The sequence below is a fragment of the Hyperolius riggenbachi genome, chromosome 5, assembly GCF_040937935.1.
Source record: "Hyperolius riggenbachi isolate aHypRig1 chromosome 5, aHypRig1.pri, whole genome shotgun sequence".
Lineage (NCBI taxonomy): Eukaryota > Metazoa > Chordata > Amphibia > Anura > Hyperoliidae > Hyperolius > Hyperolius riggenbachi.
Window position 1 is genome coordinate 296,451,578 of NC_090650.1, and position 18,856 is coordinate 296,470,433.

The 18,856-nt window shown below is 46.2% G+C and overlaps 1 protein-coding gene across 6 annotated transcripts in view; it reads right to left on the bottom strand.

Annotated features, from left to right (window-relative positions):
• SOCS6 (suppressor of cytokine signaling 6) overlaps positions 1-18,856 on the bottom strand; it is a 116,371-nt gene that overhangs the window by 13,291 nt on the left and 84,224 nt on the right. Inside the window, exon 1 of one of the 6 annotated variants that reach the window (XM_068234684.1) lies at positions 16,416-16,435. The exons of 4 other annotated variants lie outside the window; for them this stretch is intronic. The gene's annotated coding sequence lies outside the window, so the exon portion shown is untranslated. Of the gene's footprint in view, positions 1-5,030; positions 5,112-16,415; positions 16,436-18,856 lie in introns of those variants that run through there. One more of the 6 variants, XM_068234681.1, reaches the window with a different exon arrangement.

The following is an 18,856-nucleotide window of genomic DNA, read 5'->3' on the forward strand; positions in this document are numbered from 1 at the left end:
TATAATGTGAGAATTGCAATGGACTGTTATAACATTCACGTTTACTCAAAGCCTTCATGCAGCAAGTTAGACTAATGCAATCCCTTACAAAGCAAAGACGTGAATAGGCCCATAGGATTATATGGACAGTGAGATAACATGTTAAATTAGTCTGCAATACAATGGATATATCGTCAATGCACCCCAGAGGCTCTTTTAACACTATGCAAATTGTGACATAATGCTGTGCAGTCACATGCAGCAAGCCCAAAAAGTCCCACTGTCTGTTACCATTGCAGAGAGACCATACAGTGAGGCATCAGTACAATCAAAGTATATCATTGCCACTGTAAACGTGCATGTTGCCCTGAAAACACACTGCATGCTGTGCATTATCCTGACAGAGCCCGCCACAACGTAATCAATGTAATAGCCCCAGAGGAATATGATTGCATTGTAATGCGACAATATTGTCTATTGCAACACATACAGCCATGTTTTGTATTATGCATGTTACTGTATACTGTATGTCAAAACAATTCTTTTTGGGCTGGAAGACGCAGAGATCCTAGCTAGCCAGGGATGGGAGGAGCAGTGTCCCCCAGCTGGCCAGGGATAGGAGGAGCAGTGTCCCCCAGCTGGCCAGGGAAGGGAGGAGCAATTTCCCACATCTATGTGAAAGTCTGCCTGGGAGGACAATACATTTTCCACTGCACTACAGAAAATTAGTAATGCTATTAAAAATAAGAATAAGACGTTTTAAAAGGTATTAGGATTACATGCACACAGAATTAGCTTCTAAGCTTGCACCCAAACTCCAGGAATTTTTAAAATTTCAACTCCGCTTTTAACACACACACAAACACACACACACACACACACACACACACACACACACACACACACACACACACACACACACACACACACACACACACACACACACACACACACACACACACAGTGAATGGAGGAACTTGGGCCAATGATTACTTAGCTTAATGCCTTCAAAATATTAAGTTTTTCTTGCTCTACTTTAGAACTGCCGTAAGCGAGAAGTCCGAACCCTCTCAGATGATATCTACAGTAAGTAGCAACAGAGGGAAAGTAATTCATAGTGCATTTGACTTTGGGACTATATATGTGAGCAAATGAATTTTAATTTTTACAATTTCTTACAACAGCAGTCATTTAAAGGGAACCTAAACTGAGAGGGATAATAATGCTTCCTTTTAAACAATACCAGTTGCCTGGCAGTCCAGCTGATCTCTTTGGTTGCAGTAGAGGTTGAATCACAGACCGGAAACAAGCATGCAGCTAATCCAGTCCGACTTCAGTCACAGCACCTGATCTGCATGCTTGCTGAGGGGCTGTGGCTAAACGTATTATAGACATAGGATCAGCAGGAGAGCCAGGCAACTGGTATTATTTAGAAGGAAAAAAAATCCATATCCTTCTCAATTTAGGTTCCCTTTAAGCCAAAGCATTTTTCAGGGTAGATAAATAGAACAGAGAGTAGGCATATAACAAACAACAGAAACTGCCCTTACAAGGCTGCCATCTTCCACAGCACTGTCTAGTCTCAAAAGTCACACTTTAAGTGTGGACATTTTGTTGTTATCTCGATGTTCTATTTATGGAAAAATGATACAGGACACTCAGTATCCTTACAGGACTCACTTGGACAGGACTTGTGTAAACCAACAGATCCATGCCTACCAGGTGTAAAATTTCTGGTGGCACCTTCAAGATCTGTTCTATGGCTGTGAGAATTTTTACATTTAGGGCTGGGGCCCACTAGCGGCACATTAGCAGCATTTTCTGATCACCGGCAATCGGAAAGACGCCTTTAAAGAGACCCCGAGGTGTGTTTAAAGAATGTTATCTGCTTACGGAGGCTGGATCTGCCTATACAGCCCAGCCTCTGTTGCTATCCCAAACTCCACTAAGGTCCCCCTGCACTCCGCAATCCCTCATAAATCACAGCCATGCTGTGAGGCTGTGTTTACATCTATAGTGTCAGTCTCAGCTGCTCCCCCGCCTCCTGCATAGCTCCAGTCCCTGCCCCCGTCCCTTCCCTCCAATCAGCAGGGAGGGAAGGGATGCAGGCGGGGACTGGAGTTCTGCAGGAGCCGGGGAGAGCAGCAGACTGACACTATAGAGATAAACACAGCCAGCTCTGACAAGCTGTTTGTCAGCAGCGTGGCTGTGATTTATGAGGGATTGCAGAGTGCAGGGGGACCTTAGGGGGGTTTGGGATAGCAACAGAGGCTGGGCTGTATAGGCAGATCCAGCCTCTGTATGCAGATAATATTCTTCAAACCCACCTCGGGTTCTCTTTAAAGGTTTGCTGTCAGGACACTGATCAAAAACACACCAAGCATCATGACCTGTGTTTTCCCTCTTGTGCGACTAGGAGCTGGAACATCACCTATGAACACTGCACATCTCAACACGCAAAGCCTTCACTGAAACGAATAATAAAAACGTCTGACCTAAGTGTTGTAGAAAGGGCTTCAAAGTATGGTGGTTTCACATCTTTGAAATACCACAAAATCAAGGTGTCTAAAGGTGGCCACACACCATACAATGTTTTAAATATCTGTTCAATTTAAGAATTGCAATCAATTTTTCTGACTGATTGCAACATTTCAAAAATATGACCAATGTTCATAAAAATGATTGGAAACTCTGAAAAAATTGCTAGGGTGTGTATATTAATAAATTGACATTCCAACACACCATACAATCTTTAGAAAAATTGAAGAAAAATATCTGGCAGTCCGGATCGATTAAAATCAAAGAAAACTGGAAATCCGATCGGATTTTTTAGTCGACTGAAAAAAAAGCTTTCGATTTCTTCGGGAGATCCGATCGTTTTTATCGAATTACTGTAAAATCTGATCATTTTATTGTATCATGTGTGGCCACCTTTAGTCAACAAAGCAGGCGATTTTGGCATGGCTGTGCTGGTCGCTGTTTGCAGCCTCCATAGACCGCAAACCAAATTTGTGGCTATGTGGTGTTGGGTGCTTAGTTTGAGTGCAGGTACTGTTATGATCTAGGCAAGGACATGGATCAGTTCTGAGTTTTCCCAACAGTGTAACTGAACTCAGATAGCAGGAGTGGTACTCGAGTGGGGGGAATAATTCCCTCCCCCCCCCCCCTCTTCCTTACCTGGAGCTTTCTCCAGCCCACTGTAGTACATCTGCTCCATTAATGATCTCCCGGTCACAGGGAAGTCAACAATCCAGCTGGATTGCAGGCCACTGCACATGCACTGTTCCGGTCGCGCTTCTTCTCCTTCGGCCTCCCGTGCCAGGAGCGGTTATAGTCTTAATGAACTGCTCATGAGCAGAATGCTCCCGGCCACATGTGCAGCAGTCCATAACTCAGCCAAGTTGTTGACTTTACAAAGCTAACAGCGGCACAATGGAGGGGGAAATCGGGAGAACATCGAGGGTGCACTGTAGACAGACTACAGAGGGCTGGAAGAAGCCCCAGGCAAGTAAAAGACCTTTTCTCTCAGTCATCTCAGGTATACTTTAAAGGTAACCATACACTGGTCGATTTACCATTATTTGAACTTCCTGGTCACTGCAGTGACAGGAAGCGCCGGGATGGAGCGGGTGCAGCACGGAGAAGACGCCCGGGAGCCAGCGTCAGGTAATGTATACCTGATCGGATGCCGCTAGCGATGCGCTCCCTACCCGCGGGCGATCGAGGGTAATTTCCCGCACGGCGCGATCGACGATCCGATTTCGGGAGGAAATCGGATCGGCGGGTGCGTTTAGCACGAACGATTGGCAGCAGATTCGATCCCAGGATCGAATCTGCTGTCGAAATGGCCGCGAATCGGGCCAGTGTATGGCCACCTTAAGGCTAATCTCCTCACCCTCCAGGACGCTTTCTAATCCCTAAAAGCAGTTCATTACATCATCTGCACAATAAATGCTGAAAGCAAAGAAAATCACATAGGATGTAGTTGCTTTCCAAACATTGCAGCAACAAATACAGATAATTAAGAAAATGTGAAGAAAATAAAGCAGTAAGCACTACGATTGCACCAATTCTATTAAGCCGCATCTACACGCGTAGATGCGGCTCCGATCCAGTGGCTCGAATAGCCGCCGGATCGCCTCTTCCGCATCCCCGCTCGTGCCCGCCACGTCCCCGGAATAGATTCCTCGCTCGTCCCCGCTTATCTTCCGCTCGATTCCCTGCCATTGTCCCCTCGCGGGGAGCGAGCAGGGAATCGGCGGAAACAAGATCCGTCCTGTCGGATCTCATCAATCGAGCCGCGATTGATAAGGAGGATTGGAGCTGCATCTATGCGTGTTGATGCGGCTTAATACTTGATAAAACATTTTATCAAATATATTAGAAGGAGGATTGGAGCTGCATCTATGCGTGTTGATGCGGCTTAACCTCCCTAGCGGTATGGACAGAAATGTCAGTTCAAAAAAAACATGCTGTGAACAGTGTAAACATGCATACACATCAATACTCTCCTGCACTGTATACTAGACCCTTGCTTGACACATTTTGGCAAGTTACAGAAAAAAAAAGTTTTAAAAATAAATTTTATCACTGTTTGCACAGAAATCCTGGGGAAATTGAACGCTGGGGAGGTTAATACTTGATAAAACATTTTATCAAATATATTAGGACAGTCATGCAAATGTAAAAACAACAAGCTCAATATACATTATATGGGGAAATAGAGAGTTATAGTAGTCTAAAGATAACCCATGACAGAACCGTCTCCAAAGCACCACGCTCTTCGCAGTAAGCATTTCAATTAAAAAGGACAATATATTTTGTTCTCTTCAGTGTCTTATCACAAAAGAAGAACTGGATGAATCAGCGTGTTAACAACAGTTGCTTCAAAGAGTTATCACAGCTGTAGCATGGTATGCAATTAGTACAAACTAACACATGGAAACCAGAGAGACGAAAAGGAAAATTAAAAAACGCTAGCACTAACGAGAAAGCAGACTGATGAAGTACAATGTAAAAGTTTTACCCATCATACCCAATCTATCACTCACCACAGCACAGACCAAAATCTGTTTATATGTGGCCCCTCCTTCCTTTTAGATTATTCATAGCATGGCTGCCTAACCTCAGGTAAAATTCTTCTACCCAGCTGATACTACAAAACCCAATGTCCGTTTGCCAAACTGCCAGAAGTTGATCAGCCTGCAGGGTAACGAGGTAGAATTTGCCAGAAATGTTAATGGTGAACAGTGGATGACCAACTTTATGCTCCTTATTGGCTGAATAGAGTACTGGTTAAGGGCTCTGCCTTTGACATGGGAGACCAGGGTTCGTATCCTGGCTAGGGTCAGTACCTATTCAGTAAGGAGTTCAAGGCAAGACTTCCTAACACTGCAGGGTGGCCTCCTGAGCGCGTCCCAGTGGCTGCAGCTTTTGAGCGCTTTGAGTCCGACAGGAGAAAAGCGCTATATAAATGTTCAGATTTTTATATAAAATCTGGTATACATATGTGCTTCATTATTATCAGCAGCCAGAACTCAGCTATTTATACTTCATTCATCTGCATGTCATGTTTCTTTTAAAGTTGTAACCGATCCGCTTTTACTCTCCAAGTTAAAGAGACACGCTATAGAAAAAAAAAAAAAAAAAAAAAAAAAAAAGGGCTCCTGGGGGGGTACTTACCTCAGGAGGGGAAAGCCTCTGGATCCGATTGAGGCTTCCCCCCGTCCAACGGTGGTTTCACACCCCCCCCCCCGAAGCTACAGCCGACAACTTGTGAGGCTGTGGCGCAGCAGCACCTGCAATATTTACCTTCCCCGGCTCCAGCGCAGGCGCAGTAGGAAAACTCTCAGAACTGATCTGTGTCCTTGGCTAGATCATAACAGAGTGCCTGCACTCAAACTAAGCACCCAACACCACGTAGCCACAAATTTGGTTTGCTGTCTATGGAGGCTGCAAACAGCGACCAGCACAGCCATGCCAAAATAGTCTGCTTTGTTGACTTGGACGCCTTGATTTTGTGGTATTTTAAAGATGTGAAACCACCATACTTTGAAGCACTTTCTACAAAAACAGACGTTTTTATTATTCGTTTCAGTGAAGGCTTTGTGTGTTGAGATGTGCAGTGTTCATAGGTGATGTTCCAGCTCCTAGTCACACAAGAGGAAAAACACAGGTCACGATGCTTGGTGTGTTTTTGATCAGTGTCCTGACAGCAAACATTTAGAAGTGCCTTTCCGACGACGGGGAAGCCTCAATCGGATACAGACGGGCTCTTACTTTGGTAAGCATCCGGTTGTCATTGGCTGGCCTCCTCATCCTGATCCTATGCTGTAAGCAGGGTTGCGCCGGCCCTGCATTCCCCCATCACGCCCACCCAGCTACTTTTTCATGCCACCCGGCTGGGAAAAAAAAAAATTGGAGAGAGCACCGACCTTTATAACAGAACGGTTTTGAACAAAACAGATTCATCTAGACTGGTGCAAGATAAATGTAAGCGCTTTTCGACAGCGCTAATTGAAATCTACCCCATTTGGCAGCTGTTATCCCTGCTAGGGCGTAGAGGACGTGTGCGGCCAGGGCCACGCAGGCGCGGTGGCCATCGCCTGGCTAAGTCGCCGAAAACTAAAGTGGGTCACTGCGGGGGACTAGAGAATCAGTTTGACCTGGCGCGGGCACAGAGCAGCTGCAGGGGGCTGGTAGAAGCCCCAGGTAAGTTAAATTGGCTTTTTTTTTTGCTTTAGGTTTCCTTTAATTTTAAGGCAGGGATTGGCTTTTTTAATTTTTTTTGTAGGAAAGGATGAGAGTGATCGCCACATTGCCTCGCATCCCCCCGCAGGTACTTCCGGTTGCCATCTGAACAACCAGATACGGCGTCCTGCGGCTTCCAGTCGGTGGCTATGGGGACTCAGATATGTGATGCTTAAAACTGCAGCATGTCATCCATAATTTCCCCCGCGCTGCATCGTACCGGATCGCATAGGTAAATTTGCGTCAATGGAAACTACTCCATGAATTGGTTGCAGTTTCCTTGCGTTGCGGAGCGGTTTCCGCATAGCAACGCGTCTAGTGGAAACGGGCCCTTCAAGTTCAACTGTCTCATTTCCCTAGATAAAAGTACTAGCTTATTAACTGTTGCAGAGGGGGAAAAAATGTAATTGTAAAACTGTACAAATTGAATTTATTTGCTGTAACCTGGGCTGCTTTCTTTTACTTTAGTTCTGCCTTACAAAAGTCACTGTCAACATTTAGTTTGAAAGGTGTCCTACATTGTCACCTTCCTACTAGGTTCTCCACTGGTGTTATATACAAGATGCACGGCTGAGCACACAAGCAAGAAATCCAGCCTGCTTCAAAGTATAGTCTATTACAGCAGGATTGCTGTACAGCAGAACTCCCTTCTTATATCACTCCCAGCAAGAAGGATCCAATGAGGTACCCTCTAAGCTTTCCAGTCTCCATGCTGTCTGACTTTATGCTCCACACCCCAACTTGGCTGTCACCTTCTGAGCTTGAGTATTTCATGCTTCCACTGTGTGACAACAAGCACTCCACCCAGAACTAGCATCAACCCTCTGAGCTTTCCAAACAGTCTATGAAAGTACATTTTAATTCCTCTCTAAACAATTTACTCTGCGTGTCCCATTCACACTGTCTGTATATTTCCATTAAATGAATAATAGATATCTGCAAGCCACCATCCTAGCTGAATAATTCGTGTCCATTTTGCCTGCAAGATGAGGTTCACTTAGATAAATTTATTGGTCCGTTACCTTCATTGGCAACACTTGCCTCAGACATCCCATTAGAGCTTTTTCAAGTACACAACGCATGGACAAATGCAACTTCAAGCAAGCATTCCTGACGCATGGCATGCATGTCGCCGTGTGTTATAGCGCGAATGTCGGTGGCCCCAACACTATAGAACCCAATGGGAAATTGCATTCTATGACAAAATGTTCCCAGTCACATCACATTGCAATGCACAGCTGTACTGTGAAAAGTTCCATGAAAGTCTAAGGACTTATGTTACCATGGGGACCACACTTTGGCCTCAATTCACTAAGCTTATCTCCTGTCTTTAATAACGTTTCTAGTGTTATCACCATGGTGATAAGGCATGTAGTATTCAGGAAACATTTTCCTCAGGCAAACCTAGTTAACTCCTCTGTCTTTAAGTTAACTCTTCAATCCTTAAAATAACTCCAGAATTCTAACGTTAAAGTGAACCTCCAGACTAAAAATCTACTCAGCAGAACGGAAAAGGCTTGGTGTTTAACAGTTTCACAGCATCAGAACTTTGTTTTTCTTACCAAAGCATAATTTTTAGCTGCATTTTTAGCTAAGCTCCACCCATCAAAGAAAACGGTCCAGGCTTTTTTACCCTGATACTGTGCAAAGCATGATGGGATTTCATATGTTATTCAAGTTGCCTAGCAACTGGGAGGGGTGATCAGCACACAGGACAGTTGGAACTGTGTCTCATGCTTCCTGTCACCTCCTTTCAACCAAAAAGATGACTGCCATCACGAAATCAAACATTTGCCTGTTCTTTTAAAACAGGGTGGGTAAGAGATTAAATTACCTATCTATTTTAATTAAAGAGAACCCAAGGTGGGATTTATTTATGTTAGTGGGGCACAGAGGCTGGTTGTGCACATTAACACCAGCCTCCGTTGCCTCATGAACCCCCCTGCGCGCCTCTATACCCCCCGCAGTGCTAGCGGAACACAGCGTGTCGCCAGCACGTTTACCTATGCGGTGTCTGTTAGCGCCGCTCCCCCGCCTCCTCTGTATCGGCGCTACCCGCCCACGTCCCTTCCCTCCCGCTGATTGGAGGGAAGGGACGCGGGCGGGTAGCGCCGATACGGAGGAGACGGGGGAGCAGCGCTGAATGACACCGCATAGGTAAACAATGTGCTAGCGACACGCTGCATGTCGCTAGCACTGCGGGAGGTATAGCGGTGCACAGGGGGGTCCTGGAGGCACACCATGGGACAACGGAGGCTGGTGTTAGTGTGCACAACCAGCCTCTGTGCCCCACTAACATAATTAAATCCCACCTCGGGTTCTCTTTAACATAACTAATGTAACTTAATGACAGTATGCTTGTTTGGGCTGGAGTTCCTCTTTAAGTTATCTCCTCTATAATTAAATTACCTCTGTAGTTAATTTCACATGCAGTTAATTAACAGCCTGTCTAGAATTCTGGAGTTATTTTAAGGATTGAAGAGTTAACTTTAGGTTTGCCTGAGGGAAAATGTTTCCTGAATACTACATGCCTCGTCACCATGGTGATAACTATAGAATCGTTATTAAAGACAGGAGATAAGCTTAGTGAATTAAGGCCAATGTGCGGTGCATCAGAACTGACAGCACCACACAATGTGAATGAGCCCTTATGACTATATATTATCAGTATTCCTAGGAATAATTGACTCAAATCAAAGATTTCAAAGAAAGCATAGATAAGAGAATCAACATGAATTACCTGTGTACACAAGGCCTGGGACCCACTAGCAGCACTTTTCTAAGCGCTTGAGAATGGAAAAGCTCTTACTAATGTAAGGTTATTGGGGATTTTTGAAAAAAATCCAATTGCTCAAGTGGGATCACACTCGCAGCATTACATTAGCAAGAGCTTTTTAAATCACAAGTGCTTACAAAGGGCTTAGAAAAGCGCTGCTAGTGAGTCCCAGGCCAAAGGCTGCTTTTACAGTGCGACGTTAAAGTCGCACGTTATAAAAAGGAATAACGCAGACTAACGCACAGCAATGCAAAGTATGTGCCACATTCACAGTGCTCACGATGCGGTGTGTGTAACGTGTAGCAACATTTAGAAAGTGCAGCATGCTGTGCGTTATATGCGTTATTAGCTACGTTGGACTGTTTGCACATGCTCAGGATTGTTTGGGATTTTTTTTTAATTTGACGCATGCGCCGTTTTCGTTCTATCAGTATGCAATGAAAACGGCGCATCAAGAGACGCATAACGCAGTTCAATATAACGTCCAACTTCTAAACTAACATGCGTTGCGTTAGGGGCACGTTGTGCGACTCAAACGCAACGTCCCACTGTGAAAGAGCCCTAAAATGTTGCCTGCAGGGAGCAACAGTTCTTGGCATAAGCGCCACAGATGCAGATATGGAGGGGGGGGGGGGGGGGGGAACGAGGGACAGTGTGGTGCGGCTTCTAACAGACGTAGTGCGGCATGGTAAGTAGGGGGGGGGGGGGGGGGGAAAGACACTCGACAGTCTCTCGCTCCAGCGTGCGTGATCTACAAAACGCAGCCTCATGGGAAAAATGCAAACATGCTAGATTCTCGGCACTCCATCTAGCGCAAGTACTAGGCTTGACTCCTAGTTCAGATTATAAATCGTAAGCGCGCTTTTTAAAGTAATGTTTCCTGCATTTTCAGAGCGATTTGCACTTTAGCTAAGCACTTTTGTAAACTTTTTTTGGTCGATAAGCACTTTTTTTGTGTGCAGTAAATCAGGAAATTAACTCTTGTACCTGGAACTAAATTGCTATAATGTTATTTTTTTTGAAAAGCACTCACAAAATCGCTTAGCCAAGCACTTTTTAAAGCGCTTAGAGATTTTCCTATACCTTCCATTGAATCGCAGACCCTCAGAAAATGGTGCAGGACCCATGTTTGTGATTGGAAAGAAAGCTCATGTGAGAACACTCACATTAAATAACATTGCTCAAGCACTTTTAGGCCTCTTTCACAGTGGGATGTTGCGTTTGATGCGAAGTTAAGGTCGCATAACGTGCCCCTAATGCGACGCATTGAAAGACTATAACTTGGACGTTATAGTACATTCTTTAACCCTGCGTTTGGTGCACCGTTTTCGTCGCACAGTGATGGAACGAAAACGGCGCATGCGTTACATTAAAGAAAAACATTACTGAGCATGTGCAACACACAACGCAGCAGATTTATTGCTAAAAGCACAGCATGCAGCACTTTCCAAATATTGCTACACGTTACACACAAGGCAACGTGTGCACTGTGAATGTTGCACAGACTTAATATTGCTGTGCGTTAGTCCACGTTACAACATTTTCTAGTGTGCGACTTTAACGTTGCACTGTTAAAAGAGGCCTTAAAGTGCTTTTAAAATTTGCCAGCGGTAAACAGTGTGAATAAGACCTTACGCCAGAAACCCACTAGGAGAGATTTCTGAGCGCTAGTGATTTGAAAAAGCTCTTGCTAATGCAGTGCTATGGGGGATTTTTATAAAATCACATCGCTCAAAGTGAGATCACACCCATAGCATTACATTAGCAAGAGTTTTTAAATCGAAAAGCGCTCCTAGTGGGTTTCTGGCCTTACACATGGAGAAAGAAGACTCCATTGCCAGGACTTCTGCACATACACATCTCTCTTAGTACAATTGCAACAGAACCTTGTTTGCATCATTATTGCTCCATCTTCCTGAAAGGTCACAAGCTTCTTCTGCCAAATCGCTTGCTTACAGCACTCCTGTGTGTGAATTGTCACGAGTGCAAAGCTTCAATTTCAACTTTGCATTCAAATCTTTATGAATTTCAAACCGAGCTGATCAAATGCCAGTGGCTGCTAATCAGGCTATGTTTCCAATAGAACCATGCAACATTTGCATGTGAAATAGCATATGCATGCAATGTTTACATGCGATTTTTTTTTTTGGGTGGGGGGGTGATTTTTTTTTTTTTTAATAAATCCTATTGTTACTATTGATCGCGCATGCATTGCAAACCCATAGAAATCGCATCAATTTGTCTGCATGCAGTATCTGAAAAATAGTAATATGGTTGTCAGTTTTTTTTTCTGGATGAAAATTTCGAACCAGGCCCATAGGAAATCATTGCTGTGCGAATGTGTGCCAAACAACACAGAAATCTGCATTTAGGGCTCTTTCACATCAGAGCTTGCGTTGGAGAACGCTCAAAGCATACGTTTTGTTGTATGCCTTTTACTGCGTTTTGATATGCGTTGCACTGCAGTGAGTGTGCGTTTTTAATCCGTTTTCAATGCGTTACTGCACATAGAAAAACGCAGGTAATTTTTTTTCTTTTAGTTGTCAACTTTCTACATTGTTCCTCTGTTGCATTCTGGGACTGATTGCCTGCGTTAACGGATTAAAAACGCGCATAGTGTGCGTTTTACATTGACTAACATTGTAACGCATAAAGCTAGCGTTGGCCAAAAAACTGCGCCTGGGTGCAGTGGAACGCAACGCACAAAAAGGCTGCGTTATATGTGAAAGCTAAAATGAAAGTCTATGGACTTTCATTTCACCTTGGGTAACGCAAACTTTATCCTTTGCGTTGAAACGCAGAAAATCTGCCCTAATGTGAAAGAGCCCTTAGTGGAAACAAGCATTTAGCTGCAGCTGGTTTATTAACTGGGTTTAGGCTAGTGCAGTCCAAAAATCACAATTGCAATCGTAAGTGATACCGATTTTTTTTGAATGAATGAGGTTTTCCGCACATTCATTCATGCTGAATATCTCCAAAAAAAAAAAATGCTACATGCTAGCGCAATTGCAATAAAAAAAAAAAAAAAAAAAAAAAAAAAAATCGCAACGATGCTCTAGGAACACCATCAGTAGCCAAGCACTTTTCAAAGTGCTGACGATTTTAAAAGCGCTCTTGGTGTGTACCAGCCCTTAGGCTAAGGGTGCCCATACACTCGTCAGATTGGCAGCAGATAGATAAGAAATGCATCTGATGATCTATCTGATGCGTTTTTAGAACATTTTTTACCAGGATAGAATTCCAATAGATTTCAGTTTGAAATCTATTGAAATTCGATCTGATGGCATTTTTTTGCCATCAGATTTCCATTAAGGCCAATGCAAACTGATAAGCAATCTCATCAGATCGACCTAAATTTTCCACCCTGCCAGTTCGATGGAAATCCATCGAAATCGGCCATCGATCGGTCGATTGGCCAACCGACTTTCAATCGATCAATCGGCCAGAAAATCGGCTGAGTGTATGGGCCCCTTTAGTACACACACTAGTGGCTGCATAGTGTACTAGTTAAGGGCTCTACCTTTGACATGGGATACCAGGGTTTGAATCCTGGGTCGATACCAATTCAGTATGAAGTCCTTGGGCAAGACTTCCTAACACTACAGGGTGTTAGGAAGTATGCCCTTCGTGTCCGTAGCGCTCAGATGAAAAAGCGCTATACAAATTATAGGATTATTAGATACAATTTAGTGTGTGCACAGTGTCCCTACAGTGTCTGTAAGGCCTCGTTCACATCTGCTGCGCTGAAAAACGTGTGAAAGCGCGTGGTAAAAACCGCAGTGCGCGTTTCTGTGCGTTGCGCTGCGCTTCTTTAAAGCAGGTTTTGCTTGTTGTACCAGCAGCAGTTGTCAATAAAACTTTGTTTTTGTATGTAAATGTATTTTTTTTTCTCCAATTAGGGGTAAAAAACCGCATGCGCTTCTATGCACTAAAAAAACGCACCCATTCACTTGCATTGATGTGCACTTTCCAGCTCAGCGCACAGAAATGCATGCAACCCTACGTTTCTGTAACGCTGCTCAGCGCAGCGCATAAATGTGAACCAGCTACATTTAGTTACATGGGAAAGTAAATACCTTGCTGATCGCACAGGGCAGTGCGCTGTAAAAAGCGCACAGAAACGGCCCTGATGTGAACGAGGCCTAAGAGATCCGCCCCAACGCTGTTATTTTCCTTCCTTATCCCACTAGCTGTCTTGTGTAGCACTCATCGTCCATCCTTCCCCTCCATAACGGAACACATACCATATTTCCTTGCGTCTTATACAGCAAATGCAGGGAATCCCCGACTTCCGAACGCCTGCCGTCACATCGGGAATTCCCTGTGTGCGTCCTCCTGTCTCCCCCACCATGTCTCCTCCTGTCTATTCTGCCCCGCCATGGTCCTACTGTCTCCCGCATGTGTCTGCGGCTCCCCCCGCCTCCTCCCCTTTTGTTGTCTGGCCCCTCCGTGTTTTTAGCGGTGGCTGCTAACCTCTGCCATCCTGCCCGCGGGGACTGCAGACCTTCGTCTTCTGTGTGCAGCTTCCAATGACGTGTCATTAGGTGAACAGCTGCCGCTAAACACCCAGTGGGGCCAGACAACACAAGGCGAGGGGGCGGGGTGAGCCGCGGACACAAGAGGGAGACAGAGACAGAAGGAGACATGGTGGGGAGATGGGAGGACCATTGGCTAGACAGAGGAGACATGGTTGTGACAAGAGGACCATAGGGGAGATGGAAGAGAATGAAGACATGGTGGGGGAGACAGGAGGACCATGGGGGATACAGGAGGACACATGGGGGGGGGGGGGATGGGGGGGGAAGACATGCAGACAAAGAAAGACACATGGGGCAGACATGAGGGGTACAGAATAGGGCTGCACGATTTCTCGGTTTTAACCCGAAACCGCGGTTCCTGTGAAGACGATTTTGGGATCGTCTGGATCCGGCGGTTTTCGGTCTTTAGTGCTTGCCCGCATGGCCATGATCCGCCTACCGCCGCAGCCGCTGTGCCGAGCCACAAAAGCAGTGCATATTTATTGATGTTAATGAGCCGGGCAGCGGGGGGTGGAGAGATCAGTACAGAGCGGCACACAGCTTCTCCAATTGCTGGATAGCAATGGAATGACGGAGGCAGTAGGCGGAGCTGTACGCTCTAGTACAGCTCCGCCTACAGCTGCCGTCATACCATCGGTATCCAGCGATTGGAGAAGCTGTGTGCCGCTCTGTACTGATCTCTCCACCCCCCCGCTGCCCGGCTCATTAACATCAATAAATATGCACTGCTTCTGTGGCACGGCGCAGCGGCTGTGGTAAGCGGATCATGGCCAGGCGCGGGCATGGCCACAACGGCGTGAGTACCTTCCTACATACCTATACTGCGCACTTTACTAGCTGTACTGGGGCACTACCCATTCATACCAGGCACTATACTAGCTATACTGGGGCACTTTACTAGCTATACTGGGGCACTTTACTAGCTATACTGGGGCACTACCTATCCATACTGGGCACTATACTAGCTATACTGGGGCACTATACTAACTATACTGGGGCACTACCTACCCATACTGGGTACTACACTAGCTATACTGGGGCACTACCTACCCATACTGGGTACTACACTAGCTATACTGGGGCACTACCTACCCATACTGCCGGGTACTACCTACCCATACTGCCGGGCACTACCTACCCATACTGCCGGGCACTACCTACCCATACTGCCGGGCACTACCTACCCATACTGCCGGGCACTACCCTGGCTATACTGGGGCACTACGCTGGCTATACTGGGGCACTACGCTGGCTATACTGGGGCACCATGCTGGCTATACTGGGGCAACATGCTGGCTATACTGGGGCAACATGCTGGCTATACTGGGGCAACATGCTGGCTATACTGGGGCAACATGCTGGCTATACTGGGGCAACATGCTGGCTATACTGGGGCAACATGCTGGCTATACTGGGGCAACATGCTGGCTATACTGGGGCAACATGCTGGCTATACTGGGGCAACATGCTGGCTATACTGGGGCAACATGCTGGCTATACTGGGGCAACATGCTGGCTATACTGGGGCAACATGCTGGCTATACTGGGGCAACATGCTGGCTATACTGGGGCAACATGCTGGCTATACTGGGGCAACATGCTGGCTATACTGGGGCAACATGCTGGCTATACTGGGGCAACATGCTGGCTATACTGGGGCAACATGCTGGCTATACTGGGGCAACATGCTGGCTATACTGGGGCAACATGCTGGCTATACTGGGGCAACATGCTGGCTATACTGGGGCAACATGCTGGCTATACTGGGGCAACATGCTGGCTATACTGGGGCAACATGCTGGCTATACTGGGGCAACATGCTGGCTATACTGGGGCAACATGCTGGCTATACTGGGGCAACATGCTGGCTATACTGGGGCAACATGCTGGCTATACTGGGGCAACATGCTGGCTATACTGGGGCAACATGCTGGCTATACTGGGGCAACATGCTGGCTATACTGGGGCAACATGCTGGCTATACTGGGGCAACTAAACTCCCTATATTGGGGCTACTATGCTAGCTATGCCGCTGCACCCCAGTCCTCCCCCCCCCCTCCCCCCAAAACCCGCTGCGCACGACACTGTACACTAGGACAAGCTAAAGCTTGTTTTGGGAAAAAAATCGTGAAAAAAATCGAAATCACAATTAAAATCGCAATTTCAATTTTTACCGAAAATCGTGCAGCCCTAGTACAGAAGGACATTTGGGAGACACAGGAGGATACCATTTGAGGGATAACATGTACAAGGCACTCCTGGAATATAGACGTACCAGGTTTAGTTTTTTTTCTCTCGTTTTTGCACTCTAAACCTAGATGTGTCATATTCTAGAGCGTCCTATACCACAGAAAATACAGTAACTAACATACCTATTGACACATCTGTACAGCTTCAGCTACAAACTGTAGACTAACAGATCGAGTTTCCGATAACTTCCGGATGACAGTAATCTAAAGTGTGTAAGAGGCTTTAGTTTCATATTTTTAGAAATGTGCATGTTTGCACCAATACCTCCCTTTTCAGTCTGCCAACTTCTCATTTGCTTCCCCTTAACCACTTGATGACCCACCCTTTACCCCCCCTTAAGGACCAGCGCTGGTTTGATTGATCTGTGCTGGGTGGGCTCTGCAGCCCCCAGCACAGATCAGGGTGCAGGCAGGGAGATCAGATTGCCCCCCTTTTTTCCCCCCTATGGGGATGATGTGCTGGGGGGGTCTGATCTCTCCTGCCTGCTGTGGGTGGCGGGGGGGGGGGGGCACCTCAAAGCCCCCCTCCGCGGCGAAATTCCCCCTCCCTCTCCTACCTGCTGCCTCCCCCTGGAGATCGGGGCTGCACAGGACGCTATCCGTCCTGTGCAGCCAGTGACAGGATGTGGTCTGTCACATGGCGGCGATCCCCGGCCGCTGATTGGCCGGGGATCGCCGATCTGCCTTACGGCGCTGCTGCGCAGCAGCGCCGTACAAATGTAAACAAAGCGGATTATTTCCGCTTGTGTTTACATCTAGCCTGCGAGCCGCCATCGGCGGCCCGCAGGCTATTCACGGAGCCCCCCGCCGTGATTTGACAGGAAGCAGCCGCTCGTACGAGCGGCTGCTTCCTGATTAATTAGGCTGCAGCTGGCGACGCAGTACTGCGTCGCTGGTCCTGCAGCTGCCACTTTGCCGACGCACGTTATGAGCGTGCGGTCGGCAAGTGGTTAAGCCACGTACACACGGCTGACTAAAGTCGTCGGACGCTGGCCCAGTGATGCCGCCCTAGGGGGAAATCTGATCCAAATCCCTGATAGGCGACATCAGTTGTCACATGTGAACAAATCTTTACAGCCACCTGCAGTGTACACACACACACACTCTGTATCATTAATTGATCACTGAGTAATTGATAAGATGGCTAGGACAAAGAGGACAAGCAGGACAAGCAAAAGGTACCCTGGAATACAACAGTAGGACAACAGCACTTGTTCCTCATTTACTGATCTGTCAGGGCTTGTTCACACCTAGGGTGTTGTGTTGCCCTAAGGCCCAATTCACACTAGAGTATTTGCCGGCGATTTCGGCAAACCGCTCAAGCGCTAGTGCTTTAATTCCCTATGGGCCCGTTCTTACTTGGGCGATTTGCGTGAATTGATGGCGATTAATTCAAATTGCCAAATGCAAACGCGTAGCCTGCACCATTTTTAGGCGATTTCCCGGTGATCGCGTTTCAGTGCTTAGCGATTTCTGTGTAATCGCAGAAAAATCACTCCCGCAAAATGCCGGCGGTAATCACCGGCGTTTTGCAATTTCAAGTGTGAATGGGGCCTAAAAGCACTTGTACAATGATTCCCTATGAGAGTTTTCACATATCAGCGGTTCCGATCCACTCAGCAAAGCACTGCCTGTACCATTTTTGTTACGATTTGCCTCAATGGAAGGTATAGGGAAATCTCAAAGCGCTTTGCATAGTGATTTCCCCAGCTCTTTCCTGAATAAATACATTGGGGTTGATTCACTATAACAAATTGCATGCCTTATCAGAGTTAAGGTGGCCATATACTTATAGATTTGCAGCAGATTCCACTATAAGATAGATTTCTGGCAGATGCATGTCGAGTCCAATCTTATGTGTGCCACACACTAGGAACAGATTTCCAATACATTTCAGAATGAAATCTATTGGAAATCGATCTAAATGCATTATTGGACCATTAGATCCGATGCAACTCTATGGGCCATCGATCTGGTGCCAGCAGCAGATCGACCTAGATGTTCCACCCAGTCACATCAAATCGGCCGCTAATTGATCGAGATCGGCCACAAATCGATTTGCTAATTCAATAGAATCACTTTCCAATCAATTCCATCGAATTGATCGCTGAAATCGACCAGTGTATGGGCCCCTTAAAGGGAAACTGAAGTGAGAGCGATATGGTGGCTGCCATATTTATCTACTTTTAAACAATACCAGTTGCCTGGCTGTCCTGCTGATCTATTTGGCTATAATAGTGTCTTAATCACACCAGAAACAAGCATGCAGCTAATCTTGTCAGATCTGACAATAATGTCAGAAACACCAGATCATCTGCATGCTTGTTCAGGGGCTATGGCTAAAAGTATTAGAGGCAGAGGATCAGCATGATAGCCAGGCAACTGGTATTGCTTAAAAGTAAATAAATATGGCAGCTTCCACATCTCTCTCACTTCAGTTGTCCTCTAAGCACGCTTTATCAGAGTAGCATTGCAAGCACTACAAGCTTATGCCTGCTAATGGGCAATGACGAGAGCTCCACTCGCCCTGCCCTGAGCCCCTGCGGGTCCAATCAATTTAAAGG